Source organism: Mastigoproctus giganteus, chromosome 4 (genome assembly GCF_048544385.1).
Source record: "Mastigoproctus giganteus isolate SK-2022 chromosome 4, ASM4854438v1, whole genome shotgun sequence".
Lineage (NCBI taxonomy): Eukaryota > Metazoa > Arthropoda > Arachnida > Uropygi > Thelyphonidae > Mastigoproctus > Mastigoproctus giganteus.
Window position 1 is genome coordinate 204,918,783 of NC_143578.1, and position 25,131 is coordinate 204,943,913.

The 25,131-nt window shown below is 37.0% G+C and overlaps 1 protein-coding gene across 1 annotated transcript in view; it reads left to right on the forward strand.

Annotated features, from left to right (window-relative positions):
* Positions 1-25,131, forward strand: part of Pbp95 (proximal sequence element A Pbp95) — a 542,864-nt gene that overhangs the window by 516,784 nt on the left and 949 nt on the right. The window lies entirely within an intron of this gene.

Here is a 25,131-nt window from a genome sequence, read left to right on the forward strand (position 1 = left end):
AATGTTCGCAGAGCTACAACAGAAGCATTTTGCAGTCTTCAAAAAATGGCTTGAAAGAATCATTTAAATGAATTAATTGATCACACCTCATAGAATAGGAGCTGAACATTTTAGAAGTCACTTAATAAATGATCAAAATGTATTACAAGCAAATATCACAAAAAATACAGGATATTTATGCTTTCTTGCATCGTTATCTGAATTATTTACTTTAATCTTGCATCCATCCAATCAGCTGTTTCAAATGCTAAACATTTGGACATTCATAGACAGTCTTGCAGAGTAGTTGCCACTTGTGCCTCTTGAGGTTCTAAAGAACATATTCACAAAGATTGCCTCATACAAACACAAAAATGGGTGAACTGTGCTTTCTATACCAGTATGTTAGAGAGGCTGCAAGAGAAAGCAATATTCTTAATCTGATTATTAACAGTGCTTCATTGTGTATTTAGAATCTTCAAATAAAGGAACCACCAGATGGTGGTGATCATAATTTAGAGAAATAACTGTAGGCAGAGGTAAATGGAATTGAATTATCACCCTAGGCCTTAGTTTTATTTTAGTTACACCAATATTGATTGATATTGTTTCACATATATTATTTATTTAATTATTTTTAGTGAAGTTCTTCTGTAATCTGATTTGGTAATTTTATTTTGCATATTTGCATTTGTTTTGGTTCTGTTGATTCACCTTGGTCTGCTCAAAAATTACATTTCATATTGTGTTTGGTTTTTTATTAATTTAGCCTGAAGAGGGCTGAAGAGAACAGTATTTGATTTCGTGATCTTCACAGATTATTTAGTTCTCTCATTTTTTTCTGTCATAGATCATATAGGGACACCATTGAATGTCTGACTGCTTTTTAGGTTCACTCTGGAAATACAACCTTTTGGATGTTGACAGGGGTGAGTGTTTTCCCTGAAGAAATCAAGCCTGTGATATCTCTATTCTTTCTTCTTTTTTTTTTTTTTTTTTTGTTATTATTTTTACTTCAGTTAATATTTTTATTTGGAAGTCTGCTTTTGGTTTTGAGAATGGATTTCTGTAGTCCTTTTGCATAACATGCAGCAGTATCTCGGAAATCACAAGGGAATCTTCCCATGGAAGTTGGCTTTTATTGTTTAATTTTTATTAATATGAGTGCTTTGTTAATTATAATTATTTATTTATTTATTTTTTTTTTTTTTTTGTGTGGAAACAGCAATAGTTAACTAAATATGCTATGGGCTGTACTTGGGCTGTACTTTCAGCATTACTAATTTCACATGGTTTAGAGTGATTAATTCACCTAAATTGTTTCATTATTGGTCAGTGGACCATGTAAGTTTTCCTTTTCTTTTTCTTATTTGAAGGAAGGGATTGTATTTTTTACAAAAGTGATTATAAGGGACTTGACCATTTTTTAAACTATTCAGTGTGACCAACTGATGTAAAAACAATGTGGATATGAAATGGGAAGTGTTCTGTATAATAATCATAGTGACCAGTAATATTATTGCACAAACTAAGAGATACTGTTCAAGGTTTAGACAAAAATAGATGCCAAATAGAATTTAATGTTGGAAGGAAAACAAATGCATGAGATGATTGTAAATTATCTGAAAACTCAAATCCCACAGTAAATACAGGTTGTCTGTAAATGATGTTTTTGATTTTTATATTTTTTTTTATTCAGAATTACTTCAAGCTACTCTCATGAAACACATACCAACTGAAAGATCAATTCAATAAGTTTTTTTTTTAAATTGGTACTCAACTGCCAGTTTTGCATTCTACCAGCTACACAGCGCCTACATTCGCCAGAATGGCAAAATGGCGACCGTGCCGGAGAAAGCATTCTGTGTGTTAGCATTTCATGCAACAAAATCTGGATTTCTTTTTTTTGACGTTATGTGAAGGACAAATGTACATCCCTTCACTGCCAACGACACTGCAGGAGCTGAAGGCTCTGATCACAGAAGCCTTTGGTAAAATTGATTGTGAAATGAAGGATAGTGTGGCAGGAGATTGAATATCGAATATCACTATGATATCGAGTTACTCATGGTGCCCACATTGAACTTTATGTACCTTCATAAAACTTATTGAATTGATCTTTCAGCTGGTATGTGTAGCTTGAAGTAATCCTTAAAAAAAATATATCAAAATCGGAAACATCATTTATGAACACCCTGTATAAATTAGTGCAGTCAAGTTACTCAGGAGGTTAGATATGCTAAGATAAATTATACAGGGAGTATTAAAATAAGTTTTTGCTTATCTTAATACTCCCTTGCCCTTATTTGGTTTTATTTTATTTTTTATCTATCTATATTTTTTACATTATTTTATATAATTTTTTATTTTTATACTAGTCATAGTATATTTGTGCATATATACAGGGTCTGTCTCTCTTATTTTTAGGCTTAGGATAATTATCATCCAGACCTTTTTGTTGTATACAACAAAAAGAGGTCCGGATAATAATTAAAGCTTCTTTTTGCCACTGTTTATTATTATCGTTGTTTATTATCCTTTTATCCTTATTTATTATCCTTCTTGTTTATTATCATTTTATCCTTATCCTTCTTGTATAGATAGAGCACTTAATCTTGTCATATCTGAATGCAGTTACTACATAATGGGGCCCCAAGTGCCAAGCGATTGTGTTCGAGCATTTTTTCGGTGCTTAAAGTGCAATTGTCTAAAAGCGATTTATAGTTCTTTTATGTTCCTATCCTTAAAAATTTATTTATTTCATAACTGCTCCTGTTGCAAAAGTACTTGTACAGAACAAAAAAGAAAAGCCATCTTTCTTTATTTTTCGTATTTCTATTACTAACACTTACTACTTTACGCTTGGTCACACAAGACACTGCTCCTGCCTCCCAGTGGCAACCTTGCAGCCAGAAAACCTTGGCAGAATAGTTAATCTGCCAAGGACCAAAAGGAGCAAATATGAATCACTATGTTTCCACCTCTAGAGCCGACAAGCTCTCACCCAGAGTTAGATATTGAACATGACACATCGCAACCCAAGAGGTTGAAAACAAATTCCTCAGTGACAGATTTTCCTGCATCTCTCATAATGCACTCTCTTGCAGATCAGGAACAGAGACAGCAGTAAGCTGTCTCTGTTCCTTATCCAGAAACACCTGGAAAGTCTGGCAGGATCTCCCAAGACAGTCAAGAGACTGCAAACAGTGGACCTACTAGTGGAAGCAATGAACCGCAAACATTTAGAGAAACTTATAAACTTTGCTGGAATTCCAGTAAAAGTTTCTTCCCATGCAGCTCTAAATACACTAAGGGTGTCATATCCAGCTGTGACCTGTTGAATGTCACAGAGGAGGAGATAACTTAAGAGCTTCAAGATCAAAATGTCATTGCTGTGCAAAGAATTATGGTTAAAAGAGAAAATACACTTACACCTACAAGGAATATTATTCTTAACCTTTAACACACCAAATCTACCAATATCAATAAAAGCAGGCTATCTACTTTGCCGCATTAGACCCTACATTCTTAATCCATTGAGATGTTATAAATGCCAAAAGTATGACCCCCTCTCAATCGACATGCAGAGGAAACCAAGTTTGCCCTAACCCTAATTGTGGGTCCATGAGTAACATGGGAAATAATGCAGGGTAGGGGAGAGAAAGAGGTGATAAAAATAAGGGAGACGAAAATAGCAAGAATGAGAAAAGTAGGAATGACTGAATCGCTCTGGTATTGCACTAATAGTTCAACGGACAGAAGAAAGAAGAATAGAAAGTAGAAAGATGAAAAGAAAAGGAAAAGAGTTTAAATGATACTAGGCAAGCTAGGTGTGTAAATACCCACCCTCTTAGAGAGAGCCTTGGCTGTGAGAGTGTTAGTAGAAGTAGAAACTAATACCACTGGCCTGTGTTATATTTTAGAATGCCAAAAATATAATGCCGAAAAGTAAAAATAGTGAATAGGAGAAAACAATTAAAAACCTTTTAAGTTATATAACATCAAAGTTGGCCAAAATGTATTACATTAGAAAGAAAACAATTCAAGATGAGTAAGTAAAAATGGAATATAAACAGAAGGAGAGCCATGACGACTATGGAGTTGCTCAGTAGAGAAATACACGAAAGGGACATAGAAGTCCTCTATAGTTGAGAAAACAAAAAAATGTTAACTGGAGAAAAATTCTGAAAGAAGTGTGAGCAACATGTCATAGACGATAGCAGAGAAAATGGAGTATCGTTACAATTGTTAATGATTATTAAAATGAATATTAATAATAATAATAATAATAATAATATAGAAAATAAACTTAGAGAGTGAAAAGGCATGAATATCGTTCGGAAAGAAGAAAGGCATGAATATCTTTCAGAATGCATTCACTTTCAAAATAGTGGAAATACCACCATTCAAATTTACATCTATACAGCTGTACAAGTATCAGGTTAGCCCTAACCAAAATGAGAAATAGTGAATCCAAATTTTTGTTTGTTGAAAGCAGATGTATTTTTTACAATATAATTGAAGTTAATTAGAATATCGTTAATGCGTAATTTAGTATAAAGGCCATTTAAGGCATTATTGAAAAGTATCTGACTGCTGCTTAGATTTGCAATGCGAATAATTTGTGTATAGATGATGTTTTTATGAACTTTAATAGAAATATTTGAATTCCAATTAGTTAAGTAGATAAAGTTGAAATTAAATTTACTTCTTTTATCAAATAATTCCAAATTATGGTGAAGTGGGAGGCTATTTAAGTAATATTTAAATCAAGGAAGTTTGCTTGTTGATTACCATTATTTTCTTTATTCAAGGTGAGTTCTATAAGATATATAGTTTTTGCAATAATTTCAAAATGAACATTCAGAACCAGGATGTCGTCAACGTATCGAAATGCATAAAATTATGGTTTGGATTATCACGAGTATAAAGATCTTCGTAATAATAGAAATAAATTAGAGACTATGCTAGAAATTTGCGAGCCCATACTCTATAAGTACATTTACCATCATAAATGTAATTGTTGAGAATACTTAGGTTAATATAGTTATTCCAAACAACCTCATCTACAACTAGAATGTTCTTATACTTAGAGTATAATTGATTGAGAACAGAAATAATAAGATTATATTGGTAAAGAGGTAAATAAGTTAGAAAAGTCATAAGTTTCAATACTGAAAATGTTCTTATTGGAATTAAAGGTTTTGATGATGTCATGATTATTATTGATGATCCAAGTAGATGGAAGATTAATAAATATAGTATTTAGAAGTTTAAAAAATTGTTTGCCTGGCAGATAACAGCCACTTTTTTTGGCATTTGTAATGAATCTGAAGCCAACAGAATGCTTATGGAACTTGGCTATCATGTATAAGAATGGTAAAGTAGAATTGCGAATTTTAGTGCATAATTTTTTATGTAGGGCCATAAGTTTTTTTAATGGTTCCATTAATGCCGAGATGACAATGCAAAAAGGTGGTGCTGTTGTCAACTTCCTTTTTAAGAGTGGTATAGTAAAACTGTTTGCAAAAAATGGCAAAATCGTTGGAAGCCTTATCTACAGGGGTGATGATAAAGTTCTGTTGTAAATCCATGATCAACATCATGGGCATATTATCACTGGCAATCTGGACATTGTCAATAACGTTTCACTCAAATCTGCCATAGAAAAGGGATTCAAATTTAGGCCTACCCATAAAGCCTATTTAAGCAGCATATATGATCTGTATCTCAATATCTTGAATTTTTGCAATAAGTTAGCCTACAAATATACAATACCTCATGAAGCATTCCAAAACTGGATAAATGTTGTATACCAAGACATTGTGAAAACAGTTTCTGAGGCTTGAAATCTTTATAATAATCCACACATTAGGTATTCTTTTTTTTTTTTAAAAAAAAAAACATTTTGGATTTACAACAGAACTTTATCTTCTGCTTTTTCGGCATTATATTTTTTGGCATTCTAAAATATAACACAGGCCAGTGGTATTAGTTTCTACTTCTACTAACACTCTCACAGCCAAGGTCCTCTCTAAGAGAGGCGCCTCCGTAGCCAGGTGGGAAGGAGCAGCAGCAGTGCATAGCACACGCTTCTTGATTAGGCCGGGGTTCGAGCCCATCGCCACCAAATATAGAAGATACGGAAAGGTCAGGGAATGGCCACTGCATATCCCGGAGCAATATGGCCTTAGTTGCTAATGCTCCTAAAAACCAAATAACAAACAAACCTCTCTAAGAGGTTGAGTATTTACACACCAAGCTTGCCTAGTATCCTTTAAACTCTTTTCCTTTTCTTCTCATCTATATACTTTCTATTCTTCTTTCTTCCGTCCATTGAACTATTAATGCAATACGAGGGTGATTCGGACATTCCTACTTTTCTCATTCTTGCTGTTTTCGCCTCCCTTATTTTTATTTTTAACACCTTTTTTCCTCCCTTACCCTGCATTATTTCCCATTTCTATACCATTACTTTTGTAATACTAAAATCACCTTTTCGTGTTTTTCAAAACACTTTTCAAATAATTTTTTCAAAACTTTTTGTCCTTTAGACGATTCAGAATTTACATTACATTTTATACTTTTAAGCCATATACATGAAAATAGGGCTTTTATACTCTAATTTGTTTTAATTTAATTTATTTTAATTACATACACTGCATTGGGGCTACCTTACTTATGTTTTTGGAGGTCTTATTCCCCCCCCCCCCCCCTTTTTTTTTCCTGTTGTTATATTTTAATCTTCAACATCAACATAAGTTTGCATAGAAACGCAGTGGTTTGGTACATGATCAGGTGTAGTCCCCTGATGACCTGATCTCTGTACCAATTTTATTTAGTTTGCATCAAAAGTTTTTTTTGTTTTTTTTTTTTTCCTATTTACTTTTCCTACCACTCTCATTTTGATGCTCACTTTTACTTTACATTGATTAATTTCTTCTTTCCCTTTCAGCTCATGTACATATGATTTAGCTTGTTAATTCAGCCTTTAATTCTATATAATTTTATAATTTTTTTTTTTTAGGTTCTTAATATTCTTTTTCTTTTAATTTCTCATTCTCTTCTCTTTCCCTCTATTAGGCTCGGCACCTTGTGTTATTTACTTCTCCATCTTTTTGTATTTTTTATTAATTACTTCTAATTTTATCATTATATATATGGGGTGCCTCCGTAGCCAGGTGGGAAGGAGCAGTAGTGCGTATCACATGCTTCTTGATTAGACCAGGGTTCGAGCCCATCACCACCAAATACGGAAGATGCGGAAAGATCAGGGAATGACCACCGCATATCCCGGAGCAATACGGCCTTAGTTGCTAATGCTCCTAAAAAAAAAAAACCAAAAAAAAAAAAAAAAAAAAAAATTATATATATGTATAGGACATCCGCAATCTTTTTTTTATTTTTGAAGAGGTCCATAGATCTCAATAGTTTGGGAACCACTGCTCTATTGTATACCTCCGTGGGTGTAATTATTCATTGTTTTCTGTTGTAATGTTTCCACTGCTCTTAAATATTCCTGATACTTGTTATCCCTGTAAGAATGGTTAATTATCTAATTAAAATTATCTAATTCCTCTAAAACAGGGGTTCCCAACCTCCAGTACACGAACCGGTACTGGTACACGAGACGTGAGCTACCGGTACGCGAAATGTGAGTGAAACCACCTGCAATTTCCCTCGTGGGAGAGTAAACTTTTTAAATAGTAATATCTTACTAAAGCCAAAACTTCTTTCTATTTTTCACAGTTTGTATCTATGCAAGTCTTTCTTCTTGGAAAATATACCTCTTTTCTTTCTTGTACTTCTTAATTCATAGAACTTTATCTCTTTACTTCCCCTCTTTTTCCTTCTTATTTTATACGGTTAGTCTTCCTTCAGAGATTAGTTAGTGAACATTAAAAGTAGTGTTTGCAGTTGTAGTGATTAACATAGACAAACATGGATTGAGAGGTATGATCCTGATTATATAATTTATGGCTTCTGTATTAAATCAGGCACAGAAACAGAACTAATTCCGCAATGTGTTGTTTGTTAAGAATGTCTATCCAATTCAAGTTTGAAACCTTCATTTCTTCATTTCAAATATACTTAATGACAAAACAACCAAATTTAAAAGACAAAACTTGTGAATTCTTTCATAGAAAGATGACTGAACTGTGTGCTCAGGAAACAGTTGTCTTCCTTCACTGATGTTAATTTCAATGTAGTGAAAGCATAATATTTAGCGAGTTTACATATTGCTAAGTGCAGAAAAACTCATTGGAGAAACATTGTTATTACCAGCAACCAAAGATATTGTGAAATGTATCTTGGGCGTAAAAGCAGCTAAACAAATTGATAATGTTTCACTATCGAATAATACGGTAAAACGCCAAATAGATGACATGGCATCTCAATTAGAAGCAATTCTACTTGAAAGATTAAGAAAGAGCTCGTTTTATTCCCTGCAGATTGATGAAAGCACGGATATCTCAAATTTGGCCCAATGGTTGGTTTATGTGGAAAAGCAATGTCCGATGAAATATTTAATATAATTAATGATTATTGTAAGAGAAATAACATAAACTGGATAAAATGTGTTGGGATTTGCATGGATGGAACACGTGCAATGGTTGGAAAGCTATCTGGTGTAATTACCAAAATTTAGACAGTGGCACCGGCATGTAAGTCTGTGCACTGTGTAATTCATCATGAAGCTTTAGCTGCAAGAAATATGCCATTTAATCTAAAAAAGTTCTAGATGAAACAGTAAAGACAGTGAATTTTATAAAATCTTGAACTCTTAATTCCCGATTATTTAACATTCTTTGCAACAAAATGGGGAGTGCTCATAAAAAACTGTTACTCCACACAGAAGTGAGGTGGCTTTCTCAAGGAAAGGCCCTTCATTTTCTTTTCAAGTTGCACTCCGACGTATATAATTTTCTTCAATCAGAAGATCCCAAAAAAGATAATTTCTTGAATGAAGAGTGGTTATGCAGATTAGCTTATTTAGCAGATATTTTTTTCCCCGATTGAATGACTTGAATCTGAGTTTGCAAGGAACAACTAGTACAGTGTTTGATTCCGGTGATAAAATTAATGCTTTTAAAAGAAAATTAGAACTAATGGAAGAGCAGGTATTAAAAAACAATATGAGCATGTTATTCTTCACTTCACAATTTTATCCAAGAAAATAACTTATCTATGACCAAAAATGTGACTGACGACATCCACGAACATAAAATCTTTGCACACAAGTTTTGAAAAATATTTTCAGGAGGACTTTATAGCACATAATTGGATTAGGAACCCTTTTGCATTCTCGAATGACATCCCAGAAGATGTAATGTACAAGGAGTCAGGTTTAGTGTGTGATGGGGGCTTAATGTTGAAATTTAAGAGTTCAAACTTAATAATATTTTGACTGGTACGTGGGCTTATAAATGTTGGGAACTTCTGCTCTAAAAGGTAGACTTGACTTTTTTTCTTTTAATTTTTTCATATTGAAGGTTTTAGTAACTATGTTTAAAAGCTGTCTTCTGGTTGAGCAGCTAAAATTGATAAACTGCAGAAAATTTTAAATTTGAATGAGAGTTCACAATATAATACCATGAACTGTCATTCTCCAGTGTTTTATTAAAGAATTTATGTATTATATACAATAATGGAAAAGGCTCCAATGATGTCTCATTGGAGGCTCCAATGATGTCTCCGATTTCAAATTTTAGAATATAGTTTAATATTAATATTTTTATTATATATTGTGTAATAAGTTTGTTGGGCATTCCATCCTTGAGTTTCCATCTATTAACATGATAAAAAGCTTTTGTATAAATTTGTAAATGCTATATGTGCTTGTAAATTATACCCTGTGTGTTTTTCTATTAATATTTTTAGGGCACCATCAGCACACAGTCTTCTAATAATTTTTTTAATATTTTTACACATATAACCAGAATTTTATAATTACCACATTCGTTAATATTACTCCAATATATATATATTTTATGTTTAGCATTAGTAGAGGCATATGATTCAAGAAAGCAAACTTATACAGCCTCAGCCAAAAAAATAAGCTGTTCCCATTTCACCCATCCATTCACTCCAAAAGTTTTTCCAGTTCTTCCTTGAATTTATTTAAGCTATCAACTTCGACAAAAACACATAGAAGTTTGTTCCAGCAATCAATCCCCTGCTGGCTGAAGGCAAGTTTCCGCACATCTATTCTACAAATGTCTTTCCTCTATTTGAATTTATGCTCCCTCAGGTGCATAATCTTAGCAAGAGGAAGAATCCATCAGCATTGAGCTTCATGCTCAAACTACTCAAGGCCTTATACACCTCAGTCAGATCACAGGTGCCTAGTCTCTAAATGCTGCAATTTACAGAACTTAAGCCTTTCTTGGTAAGAGGAACCCTTTGTTATCCTTACCAATCTTGTTGCCTTTCTCTGTACTCATTCCAGAAGCTCTACATACTTCCTAAAATGAAGCCTCCAGACTTGTATATAGTACTCAAGGTATGGCCTGACCATTGCCTTCTCTGCTCTTGTGTCATTTTTATTATTGCCATTAGAATATAGGTCTAGAAAATAGTGCCATGATATTTATTTGACAATTATATATAATTTTTTTATTTCCTTTTGAAGATTAAGAATTTTGAATGAAACGTAAATATCTCCCTTTCTAACTTTACGACAAACTCATCCCATGATTTTCTGTGTTTGTCTTTTACCTCTGGCTTCCCCCCCCCCTTTATTGTTTATGATTACTCTTAGACTTGATGGGTGAGTTTTTTTATATGCTCGTCTCTTATCTTCTCTTTGGCCTTCCCATTTCCTCAAACCTCTTTCTTTTCCACTTTGTTTTACTTAAACTTTCCTCTGTTTCTATTTAAGAATTTTCTCCATTCATCCTCCATATATTCTTCTCTTTCTATCTCTCCATCTCATTTAGTCTTCTGTCAATCAATCAATTAATTATTGTATCATTCAAATGAAATGGATCCTATGGACGTTTGTGCCAACCTGAGGGAAATCTAACTTTGGCAACAAGCAAGTAATGAGCTGTTAGTAACTAAAAACTATAACATAGAATACAATGTGCCATTTTATTGTTGGCTGTTTTATAATCTTTTATTATTTATTTGAACCTGATATGTTCCATGTATATTTATGATTAAAAAAAAAAGTTCATTATTTGCATCTTGTTAAATAATGAGATATCTATTAATCTTTTACCATTATTATTTATCACATTTTTATCATAAATACTGATATCGTTATTATTACAGGTAGTTCCCAACTTTACAAGTTAATTCGTTCCTAGCGCGCGCTCGTAAAGTGAAAACTTGTAAAGCAGGAATTTATTACCCGTAGACAATGTAAAAAATAGGGGTTACATTCTCAACAATGAAATTAGTTAGCTAATTAGTTTAAGTTTAAGCAATGATTGATTTAACCAAAGAAAGGAAAATGTATCCTGTAAAATGAAGCAAATTATAATAATAAAGAAATTATTTATGATTTACAAATGTTAAAGAATGTTTATTCTTCATCGACTAAATGCACACTAATTGATCACTCATTATTGGCTCAGCACGCGGTTTGTTGCACAAGGAGTCGTCGTCTTTAGAAATGCTTCAAGAGGTGTTTGTTTCCAAGATAATCTTCTCTTTTTTTTATAAATTTCAATAGCATGCATAAGCATTTTTTAACGGAACGCATAAATTGCAACTAACACGATTTGCACGGAAACAAGGAATAAAGAGAAGATTCTGAAAATTTTTTTGTTTTTTATACTATTGAAAATTTCAGTAAAGGGGAAACACATTGAACCATAATAATGCAAAAAAAAACACAATCTCAGCTATCAGTATTTTTGCAAATGCAATATCATGGAGTTTACTACCCATTTATAATGGCTTGTAGTAACAGAAAAGCCCAATAAACCGGAAAGTGCAAATTGTTTTATGGTCATGACCTCCAGAAATGTGCTTTAGGAAAATATCACAAAGCCGTTCAAAATTGGTTCTTATAACAGAACATATGATAATGATGAAAGCATAGTGCATTTTAATGATTTGAATTGGTAATTAATACAATTTACACTATAAAAACTACCTTTTAGAGAGTATTACCTAGCGAAAATTTCAACTTCCAAAGTCATGGAATGAATTACCAAAAACAATGTTTTATTTGGTTCACATTACAATATTTTCACGATATGATGGTGTCTCTGGAACGGATTAATATTGAAAAGCGGGGAACACTATTGTATAGTAGTAGTAGTAGTGGCATGTGATGCAAGAAAGCAAGTGTGTGAGCTTATGCAGCATCAGCCAAATAAAAAAAAAAAAAAAAAAAAAAATCAAACCATTCGCTCCAAATGCCTGTCTAGTTCCTCCTTAAATTTATTCAACCTATCAACTTCCACAATGACAGATGGAAGTTTGTTCCATCAATTAACCACCCGCTGGCTAAAGGCAAATTTCCGGCACATCTATTCTACATCTGTCTTTTCTTAATTTGAATTTATGCCCCCTTAGGTTCGTAATCTGAACAAGTGGAAAGATCCCATCAGAATTCAGCGTGCTCAACCCATTCAAGGCCTTATATACCTCAATCAGATCACCGCGCAGGTGCCTAGTCTCCAGCCACTGCAATTTGCAGAACTTAAGCCTCTCTTGGTAAGAGGATCCCTTCATTCCCCTCACCAATCTTGTTGCCCTTCTCTGTACACGCTCAAGTAAATCTACATCCTTCCTAAAATGAGGCCTCCAGACCTGTACACAGTACTCAAGGCGTGGGCTGACCATTGCCTTATACAGAGGGACAATCACCTCCTTCTCCCTGCTAGCAAAATTCCTATATATCATTGACAAAACCCCATGACCTGCCCTGGCAGCCTGTCTGCATTGCTCAGAAAACTTCATATCTGACTGCACAATTACTCCCAGGTCTTTTTCATTTTCTACCACCTTAAGTGTAGTACCACACAGTTGGTACGTTTCTCTGGGGTTACTTCTACCCATATGCAGTACTTTGCATTTGTTAAGGTTAAACTTCAGTTGCCACTTCTTAGCCCATCTGCCCAAATTATCTAGATCCTGTTGCAGTAGACACTGCCATTACTGTCATTAACAACCCTGCGAACCTTTGTATCATCTGCAAATTTCGACATTAAGCCTGATATACCTTCATCAGTATCATTGATAAACATACAAAACAACAGTGGACCTAACACTGAACCCTGTGGGACACCACAAATAACATTAGTTCACGAAGAGCAGCACCCATTGATTACCACCCTCTGTCTTCTTCCACTTAACCATCCTTTTATCCATTGTAGCAACTTACCCTTAATACCATTCTGCTCCAATTTGTACAATGGTCTTCCATGCGCAACAGTGTCAAAAGCTTTCCTGAATTATTTCAAAATTATTTTTTGCATCCAGTTCCTTTGTAACCACATCATAATATCCTATCAAATTTGTCAGACAAGACTTTCCCTTAACAAACCCATGCTGTGTCTGAATTATTGCTAGTCTTGTCTAGCTACGTGCATGGTTTGAAATGTGGTATTTATGAATGTTTAACATTAATTTTTTGCAATTAATGTTCATATTTTCAATTTTGTTGGTACTTGATACTTGAAAAAAAAAAAAAAAAACCACGTAAAGCAAGAACTCCCTGTATTTTATTTTCTGTACAAGTTAAGTTGCCCATTATTGTAAGATAGTCTACATTTTTAATTTTATTCACTATACAAAGGGTACTAGGAAAGTTTTGCAATATGACGCAACAATGAATCACAGGAAGCTGCTTGTTGCTGCATGTTGAGACATGTTCATACGTGCATAGTAGCCGCCGCGCCAAGTCGATGGGCTCAGTTATTCATTAGTAGTGAGAGTGTAAAGTGCTTGCGATGGCATCGTGGTCACGAAATGAGATAAGGACAGTTTTGAGGTATAATTTCGTGCGTGGTTTAACCATAGACCAGTGCTTAGAAGAAATGACTCTTGCACTAGATGATGATTGTCCACATCGTACAACGATATTCAGGTGGTATAGAGAATTCCAAAGGGGAAATTTCACTCTGGAGGATTCTGAGAGGCCGGGAAGGCCACGAACGTCAGTTACGGAGGAAAACGTTACTGCTGTGAGGAAAATGCTTGACGAAAACAGGCGAGTGACCTACCAACAGATAGAGGATACTTTGGGCCTAAATGCACCAGCAATTCGTTCGATTCTGCAAGATCATTTGCACGTGAAGAAACTTTGTTCTCTCTGGGTGCCGCATCAACTGACTGAAGAGCAGATAACACGACGTGTGACTTGGTACATAATAAAAGAACCTAAGAAAATGAACCTAAGCAGCAAGCAGTTATCTGCAGAACAAATTAACTTATTGACCCTTGGCATGACATTTGCCGCTCTTCCAAAGCACCCACCGATCACCGACATCGCCTTGGGTGTGGAAGCAAGCTTATCACGCCTCCCAGAAGATGTAGCCAACGCAAACCGCTTAAAGACTGCAGCAGTTCTACACCATGCCCGCCCCGTCTCTTCAAACCTCAGCCGTATACAGATTTCTACCCTCAAGGCACTGAAACGGGATTCATCCATCGTCATTCTACCGGCGGACAAAGGCCATCGTACGGTTGTAATGAACCACACTGATTACATGGCGAAAGCCTTACTGCTCTTACGAGACACTACCGTCTACAAACCCTTAACCATCAACCCCAACAGGGCTTTGGAACGATGGGAGTCAGAGGTGAATATCCTCATCAACACTTGGCTGAAGCAAGAGAAAATCACACAGTCAACCCATAATTACCTCCGTGCCTCCGGGTGTCAGATCCCACGGTTTTATCGCCTGCCGAAGGTGCACTAAGACCTATTGTATCCTGCTGTGGATCACCGACTTACGAGCTGTCTAAATTTGTCTCGAGACTTCTTTCTCCTCTAGTTGGCAAGACCACCTACACCGTCTCCAACAGTGTTGAGTTCATAGAAAGGATCCGCACTATATCCATCTTGCAAGATCAAGTCATGGCATCGTTCGATGTCGTATCACTCTTTACCTCCATCCCAGTGGAACTTGCCATCTCTTGTGCAAAACAACTCTTGGATAATGATGGAACCCTTAGCAACAGAACTAGACTGACGCCCGATGACATTTCCGCCGCCCTCAGACTGTGCTTAACAGGGGGTGCAATCATGTTTAATGACTCGATCTTACCAGCAGATACATGGCACAGCCACGGGTTCCCCTGTCAGCTCGGTCACAGCAAACCTCGTGATGGAGGAGTTAGAGGGACGTGCGTTTACACACGCACCAGATCACATCGCCTTTTGGTGTCGCTATGTAGACGATGCGTTCGTAGTCATCCCTAGAGACTCAGGTCAGCGACTCCTAACCCACCTCAACTCACTATCGCCCTTCATAAAATTCACAATTGAGCTGGAGTCGAACAACTCTATACCATACCTAGATACACTTGTCCGGCGCGAACACACACACACTTGAAGACGACAGTTTATCGTAAGCCTATGTGTGCTGGCCAATTTACCAACTTCCAGTCAGCACACGCACGGGGCCACCTCCTCTCAACTGCCCGAACCTTGCTAACTCGCGCCTGGACACACTCCAGCTCCGCAGATGAAAGACGCAAAGAGATCACCAGAGTCAAAGTAGACCTTATGAGGTGTGGCTACCCCATCGACGTCCTTGACAGGTGTGATCTACAAGCACGCGACACTGTGACAACCAACAGCAACGCCAACAGTGACGAGTCATCCATGAGGGCATTCATCCCATACTACCCCAACCTGTCACAGCAGATCGGTAGAATCCTAAAATCGCATGGGATAAAGTGCATCCAACTCCCAGGCAAGAAACTGCGTTCTCTCCTTTCCAACATAAAAACACCTGTCCCCACCCTTCTACAGAGTGGTTTGGTCTATCGCATCTCTTGCCGTGACTGCACGAGCTGCTACTTTGGAGAGACTGGACGTCGACTCGAGAAACGTCTCTCAGAACATAAAAGGGCGATCCGTTTGGCAGATGTACAACACTCAGCTATCGCCGAGCATGTCTGGACAACCCACCACGACATCGATCCACACCGCGATGTCGTGGTTGTGGACAGGTCCCACCATTACCTGAGGCGTACCTGGTTGGAATCGCTAAATATAAAATGCTCGGACACCGCTTTGAACAGGAACAGTGGTTGTCAAGTTAACCCCATCACAGAGTCAGTAATTCTATCCATAGACAAACGCTGGCCACGTCACCACCATACGTCACAGCCACAAACATCAACAAACAATTAACCACGTGCCTCACGCACCATCCTGGCAGTGCATCTCTATTCCAACTGCCATTCAAGCATTTTAATCCGATGAAGGCTGCCACCCAGCCGAAAGCTAATTTATTTATTGTAGTTTTATTAATGCTCTGTGTAACAAAATAAAAAATAAATTTTCGCAGTGTGACTTGGTGCCAGGAGATGTTAAGAAAGTTTGATAAGGGACAATCTCGGTATGTGAACAACATCGTGACAGGTGACGAGACTTGGCTGTACTATTACGATCTGCCGACCAAGGCTCAAAACAAAGTTTGGGTCTTTGATTATGACGACACACCCGTAATTGTCAGAAAATCCCGATCTGTAAAGAAGAAAATGATAGCTGTATTTTTCAAATCGAGTGGAATTGTGGAACGTGTCGTTTTGGACACGCAGAAGACAGTCACAGCTAAGTGGTATACTGAACAATGCCTGCCTAAAGTCATTGGATCTATGAAGAACCTGCGGCCAAAGTCAAGGATGGACACCTGGTACCTCCATCACGATAATGCTCAGCTCACCGCGCCAAAGCCTGCACCGAATATTTGACCACGACAGGACTGAAACTTCTCGAGCACCCTCCCTACAGTCCAGACCTTTCTCCCTGCGACTTTGCACTGTTCCCGCATGTGAAAATGAAGCTAAAAGGGAGGCGGTTTTCCAGTGATGAGGACCTTCTACGGGCTTGGGACAACGAGTGTGCTTTACTCCCTAGTGAAACTTGGCAGAACTGGTTTAAAGATTGGTTTCGGAGGATGGAGAGTGTATTGAATGTAGAGGAAATTACTTTGAAAAAATTAAATAAACAAAGCTGTATTGCGAAACTTTCCTAGTACCCTTTGTATATTGTAAATTTCACTTTATAAACTTTGTCACTTGTTTACTTTCTACTGGCACATAAGCACCAAAAAATTGCAAAATAACCACTATTATTAATCATATATGAAGTTTTCTGAGCAGTGCAGACAGACTGCCAGAGTAGGTCATGGGGTCTTGTCAATGATATACAGAAATTTTGCTAGTAGGGATAAGGTGGTGATTATCCCCTTGTATAAGGCAATGGTCAGGCCACACCTTGAGTACTGTGTACAGTTGTTATAATGAGTACAGAGAAAGGCAACAAGACTGGCGAAAGTACTGCAAATTGCAGTGTCTGGAGACAAGGCACCTGCAAGTTGATCTGATTGAAGTGTATAAGGCCTTGAATGGATTGAGCATGCTTAGTGCTGATGGAATTCTTTCTCTTACTCAGATTACAAACCTGACGGGGCATAAACTGAAATTGAGGAAAGACAGTTGTCGAATAGATGTGCAGAAATTTGCCTTTAGCCAGCGGGTAGTTGATTGTTGGGACAAACTTCCATCTGTCATGGAAGTTGATAGCTTAAATAAATTCAAGAAAGAAGTGGACAAACTTTTGGAGCGAATGGATGGGTGAAATGAGAAGGTTTTTTTTTTTTTTTTTGCTTGATGTTGTATAAGCTTATGCTGCTGTAATAGGATCTGGAAAAGTTGGGTAGATGGCTGAGAAGTAGCAACTGAAGTTTAACATTGACAAATGCAAAGTACTACATATGGGTAGCAGTAATTCCAGAGAAATGTGAAACCAAGATACCGGAATTCCACAAACATTTTTCTCAATAAATTTTGATGACAATTAGGTGCAATAAAGTAAGGAAAACAGAAGTACTGTAATTACTTGAATTCATGTTTTAAATAAACTTTTATTGCAATAATAAATATTCTGAAAAAATTATTAAAAATACAGTTATTCTGATAACAAAAAAATATATATTGATACTGCAAAGTTTAGTTATGTTTACACATCCATACTACTTGTCCGAATAAAGTGAGCTCTTAAGAAACTAAGCATATAGTGTTATCGTTTAAACTGGATCTAATTTTGGTACGTATTTGATTAGTGGCAGAAAACGTCCTTTCGGATTCTATGCTCGATGGTACTATTGTACTAGATGGTGCTAGATAGTCATAGACGATCTCAGTCTGTATATTCTAGGCTTTGAACTTTTTTTTAGAAGTAATATTTAAAAAGTATTTCACTAATTTCCCACTCAAGTTCATCTTTTAAAATCTCATTAGAGTCAGGAAATTTCTTATTTTGGAAAGAATTCTCAGAACACTGTTCTGTCCCGTGTTGGTCTTCCAAGGTTATATTCTGTTCATCATTTTCTGAAAGAGAAAGACATTTTATTAAGTGAAGTATAATTTTCACTATAGTATCTTTACAAGCTAATTCGGTGAAAAGAGTCAGGATAAGGAATAAAGAAGAGAGCAAAGAGTGCAGTTAAGGAATTCTTCACATATATAAATGCAAAGAAGAGAAGGACCAATCAGATCGGATCCATATGTAATTGCATGGGATAGTATTAGCCCTAACTGATGTTGCAGATGAACTCAACACTTACTTTGCATCGACATTTACAAAAGAAAAACCCTTTATGCCAATGGGAACATATGGGAGTGAAGTGGAAAAATATGTAATTAAATATATTAAAATTTCACATGATTATTTAATAAAAAAAACTTTCGTGCCTACAGGCGAGTAAGGCTCCTGGGTTGATAGCATATACTATATAATTTTAAGGGAGGCAGCAAGTGAGTGCATTACACCACTAATGCTAATTATGAGAGCATCACTGGACTCAGGAGAGATTCTGTTGGATTGGAAAAGTGCCAATGTATCTCCAATACATAAGGGCGGTTCTAAGAGTGTAGTGGGAAATACCGACCAGTAAGTCTAACTTCAGTAGTTGGGAAAATCGTGGAGGCAATGATCAAGGGTGGAATTTTCAGGATCATTTAGATAGAAATGGAATTCTGAAGGATACGCAGCATGGTTTTGTAAAGGGACAATCGTGTTTAACTAATCTGCTTAGATATTTTGACAGGGTCACTCGTGAGCAAGATTTAGGGAATAATTTCGACATTGTTTATTTAGATTTCAGCAAAGCATTTGACTCAGTCCCAGACGAGCGGTTACTTTATAAACTGGAACAGGTTCGAATTACTGGGAAAATCCTTAGATGAATAGCAGGATGGCTTGAGGGCACCAAGCAGAGGGTTTTTTGATAAATGGTTGTTCCTCAGATTGGGTTAATGTAAGAAGTGGGGTTCCCTAAGGATCATTATTGGGACCATTGTTGGTTTTGATTATCTTAAATGACATCCATGAAAGGATGAAGAGCGTGATGTCTAAATTTGCAGGTGATGTAAAGATCGGCAGAGTAGTTAATGATCACCGCCACGCAGAGTTTCTTCAGAGTGACCTAGATAGGCTTCCGGGTGGTCAGAAAAGTGGCAGCTGTGCCACCAATTCACTAATTCAGCAAAATGCAAGGTCTTACACCTCGGGAACAGCAACCACAAAATAACTTTTACACTTGGTGGAGTTGAACTGAAGTCAGCACTGGAGGAAAGGGACTTGGGAGTTACGATATGGTCAGACATGAAGTTCTCCGAGAATTGTGAACAGGTTGAATGAGGACAGAATTTTCGCGGTTAAATGATTCTAGAACTATGGGCCATACATTGAAGTTGAGGGGGGGGGGAATAAGTTTAGACTGGATTGCAGAAAGTTTTAATTTGGCCAGCGAGTTAGAAATTACTGGAATAAGTTACCTTCATGAGTGGTTGGGGAAATTCAAAGGTCAGCTGGATGGGAGGAGGGAAATGCATAGGTTGTCTATTTGCTTTTCTTTTATTATTTATTAATTATTTATTTTATTTCATTTTATTATAATTTTACTCTTTTTTTTTTTTTTTTTTTCCTGGTGCAACATAAGCCTTAGGCTTCCTTGCACCATATGGCCATTACTAATACTAAATAATTTGCTATTGTGTTGTGCCCTGCTTTGCAAATACTGAAGAACCTGAAATAAATTTGTACGCTTCTGTGAAGTATGGGGTTTCAATTCTGTATGCAATTCTCTAACTGTTTCAGAATTTTGATTGCCAAGAGTTTTCATCAAAATTTTATGGCAGCATCTGCAGTTAAAAGAGTTGCTTCTTTGCGGCATGGTGCATCTACTGCTAACTTTCTAGGTATTAATGTAGATACAGCCGCAGATAATAAATTAAATTCATCCTCACAGAAATAAATACTTGAATCTAAATAAATTAAAGCTTTCTGCATACAATATCGCAACTCAAAAAAGCTTTCAAGCATGGACAATAAACTGTTCCAATGAGTCTTGGAATCTAATTGCATGACAAATTATTTGCCAAATTCTGCTGCAGTATACTTTTGTATATATTTATAATTTTTTTTTGTCCTTGCCTTTTTCCCATTATATATATATATGAGGTCAGTGTTTTTACTGTTTTGGCATGAAATTTTTACGACCGGATGCCCTTCCTGACGCCAACCCTCACCTTTTATCTGGGCTGGAGATATGCGGTGGTCATTCCCTGACCTACCGCATCCTCCGTATTTGGTGGTCATGGGCTTGAACCCCGATCTAATCATTCTTCATTAGATCAGGGCACACGCAGCATAGAACACACAGAAGCATGTGCTACGCACTGCTGCTCCAGCTCACCTGGCTACAGAGGCGCATTTTTGGTTGGTGGTTATAAATTCACATAAAGGTGATTTTTATTCACATAAAGGTGATTTTATAACCTTTATGTGATTAAATCATAAACAATATTTTTTTTTTTTTTTTTTTTTTTTGGAACCGAAAAACCGGTATTTTTGTATCAATTTCAGTATTTGAATACCGGAAAAAAAATTACCAGGATCCCGGTATTCGGGATCTCAGTATTGTAAGCCCTAGTCATGAGGTCTTGTCAATAATATACAGAAATTTTTTGAGCAGGGATAAGGAGGTAATTATCCCCTTGTATAAGGCAGGCCACACCTCAAGTACTGTCTACAGGTCTGGAAACCTCATTTTAAGAAGGATGTAGAGTTACTAGAACGAGTACAGAGAAAGGCAACAAAACTGGTGAAGGGAACAAAGGGGTGTGCTTATGAAGAAAGGCTTAAGTTCTGAAAATTGCAGCTTCTGGAGACTAGCCACCTGCAAGGCAATCTGATTCATGTATATAAGGCCATGAATGGATTCAGCAGGCTCAATGCTGAGGGGGCATAGATTCAAACTGAGGAAAGACAGTTGTAGAATAGATGTGCAGAAATTTGCCTTTAGCCAGCAGGTAGTTGATTGCTGGAATAAACTTCCATCTGTCGTTGTGGAAGTTGATAGCCTAAATATAACCGCCAGAATTACTTAACAAGGACAGGTCACTGTTGAAAAAAAGCCATGAATTAGGATTGAATTTGAAAGTGTCTGCAATTCTGCCCAGACATGATAGGAGGGAGTATATGATGAGAGCCTTGTCGATCGATTCGGCCCTGGAAAGATTGTGCAAGGCTCAAGGGGTAGAATTTTTTTCAGCCTGGTCTGTACTTTTTAACAGGAGAGACTGCCTCTACAGGGATGGGATACACTTAAATAGAAAGGGTGCAAGAATATTTGCTGATGCTATCGACGCAGTGTTAGGTGGGCCGGAAAACTGCTAGATTGGGGGGGGGGATAGAAGGACTAATAGATTAACAGTAGCCAACTTCAGAGGTGAAAGTGATTCTTGCACTGCTTCTATTGGAATGAGCAGAAACCTGGAAAACAAGACGCAGGATATTTCGGAGACTGCTGGGAGTCATTGCGGTACAAGTAAACACATGGGTTGTGTTAGGGTAGCCAAGAATAGGAACAGTTACATGTATACTTGCGTGTACACCAACACTAGGAGTTTGGTAAATAAATTTGAGGTATTGCTCAAAACATCAAAGACAGATATTGTTGGGATATCAGAGACGTGGCGTCACACAGATATAAGGAATGCAGAACTGGAATTTGGGGAGTACAATGTGTACAGAAGGGATAGACAGGATAGGAAGGGAGGAGGGGTTATGCTACTAGTTAAGAAACACATAAAATCCAAGGAAGTGAAGCCAGTCGACATCGCTGGACAGTGCAGTGTCCACTCAGTTTGTTATGACATAAGCATTGGGAGATCAAAATTGAGAGTAGGAGTGTGCTATAGGCATAATGACTCTGATGAGTATAATAAAAAACTGTACAGGGAAATAGAGTGGGCCAGTACATCAGAGAGTCTTGTAATGGGGAATTTTAATTTCCCGGATATTGACTGGAATATGTGGGTTGGTCACTTACACTAGCAAGGCTTTTGTGGATTTATTAGATGATTGTTTTCTACATCAGCATGTTCGGGAGGCAACTAGAGGGACTAATACTCTTGATTTGATTATCAGTAATGACTCTTCATGCATTAAGAATCTGCAGATAAACGAACCACTAGGTGGCAGTGATCACAGTGTGCTGAAGTAAGAGGTAACTACCATCAGAGGTAAAGGTAAGGGTTATTGCTTTTGTAAATGCAACTACGATGGTCTGAGACAGTATTTAAATTCTATACAGTGGGACCAACTGATGATGTTACCAACAGCAAATTCAAAATGGGAAGCATTCAAAGAACGTATCTTAGAAGCTACTAGGCTTTACATACCAACTAAGAAACATTGTTGAAGGTTTAGGCCTAAATGGATGTCAGATGAACTAATGAGACATATGACAGAGACGAAAAATGCATGGGATACATATAAATTAACACGTGACACAGAAGCCTATGTTAGATACAAGTTGATCTGTAACCAAGTTACATAAGAATTTTAGGCAGGCAAAGGCAGATTACGAGAAATCTTTGGCAAGGGATGCAAAGAAAAACAGCAAAGAGTTCTTTACTTATGTAAACTGTAGAAGGAAGGGGATGAATCAGATTGGTCCACTTGATATTGATGGGTCAACTGTGATGATCCTGCTCAGGTAGCTAACAAACTAAATGAATATTTTGCATCGACATTCACACATGAGGAGTTATTCAGTGAGGGGAATGCCAGAGGTGTATTCAACTCTGGCAGTAAGCTAGAGAAGCATGTCATAACTGAGAGTAAAGTGGAGGAGAAATTGTTCAAGATAAACACAAGAAAAGCACCTGGGGTGAATGGGATCTATCCAGTTATATTAAAGGAGGCTGCAAAGGAAGTAAGCAAACCCTTAGCCATAATTATGAGAGCTTTCTTGGACTCAGGGGAGGTACCCACAGACTGGAGATGTGCAAATGTGACTCCAATTCACAAAGGCTGACACAAGTAATTATAGACCTGTGAGTTTAACTTCTGTTCCAGGAAAATTAACAGAGGCACTGGTTAAAAAACACTGCAGGATCATCTAGACAAGACTTCAGTTATAGCTCGGACACAGCATGGTTTTGTTAAGGGGAAGTCTTGCCTGACCAATTTGATTAGATACTATGATGCAGTCACAAAAGAACTGGATGCAGGGAATAACTTTGATATTATATACTTGGATCTTAGAAAGGCTTTTGATATTGTTGCACATGGAAAACTGCTGCACAAATTGGAGCAGTGTGGCATTGGAGGCATATTGCTGCTATGGATAAAGGGGTGGTTGAGGGGGAGAAGACAGAGAGTGGTAATCAATGGACACTGCTCATCGTGGACTCATGTTATTAGTGGAGTTCCTCGGGATTCAGTGTTGGGTCCATTATTGTTTTCTCTATTTATAAATGATATTGATGATGGTATATCAAGCTTAATGTCCAAGTTTGCAGATGATACAAAGGTTGGCAGGGTTGTCAAGGACACTACCGACACTATGCTGTTGCAACAGGATATGGAAAGAATGATCAGATGGGCTGAGAGGTGGCAAATGAAGTTTAACATTGACAAATGTAAAGTACTACATATGGGAAACAGCAACCCCAGAGCAACGTATCAACTCTGTGGTACTAGACTGACATTGGTAGAGAATGAAAAGGACCTGGGGGTAATTGTGCAGGCAGATATGAAGTTCTCTGAGCAGTGGAGACGGGCTGCAAGAGTAGCTCATGGTGTCTTATCAATCATATACAGGAATTTTTCTAGCAGAGATAAGGACGTGATTATTCACTTGTATAAGGCAATGGTCAGGACACATCTTGAGTATTGTATACAGGTCTGGAGGCCTCATTTCAAGAAGGATGTAGAGCTGCTGGAACGAGTACAGAGAAGTGCAACAAGATTAGTGAATGGAACAAAGGGGGTGCTCTTACGAAGAAAGGCTTAAGTTTTGCAAATTACAGTGTCTGGAGACTAGGCACCAGCGAGGTGATCTGATAGAGGTATAAAGCATTGAATGGTTTGAGCATGCTCAATTGCTGATGGGATTCTTCCTCTTGTTCAGAATAATCACCTGAGAGGGCATAAATTCAGATTGAGGAAGGAGAGATGTAGGATAGATGTGCGGAAATTTGCCTTTAGCCAGCGGGTAGTTGGTTGGTGGAACAGACTTCCATCCCTTGTCATGGAAGTTGATAGCCTAAATAAATTTAAAGCTCAGCTGGACAGGTATTTCGAACGAACGGAGGGGTGAAGGGGGTTTTTTTTTTTTTTGTTGTTGTTTTTTTTTTTTTTTTTTTTTTGGCTGATGCTGCATAAGCTTGCTTTCTTGCATCATATGCCTCTACTAATGTTAATGCTAATGTTAATAAATTCAAGGCAGAAGTAGACAAACATTTGGAATGAATGAATCGGTGAAATGGGAAACGTGGTTTTTTTTTTTTTTTTTTTTTTTTGGCTGATGCTGTATAAGCTTGCTTTCTTGCATCATGTGCCTCTACTAATGTTAATTATATCTCAGTTTAACTTGAATTATGTGTAAGTAATTACTTATGCTATTCTTTAAGGACTTGTGTATCATTATCTTATCTCTG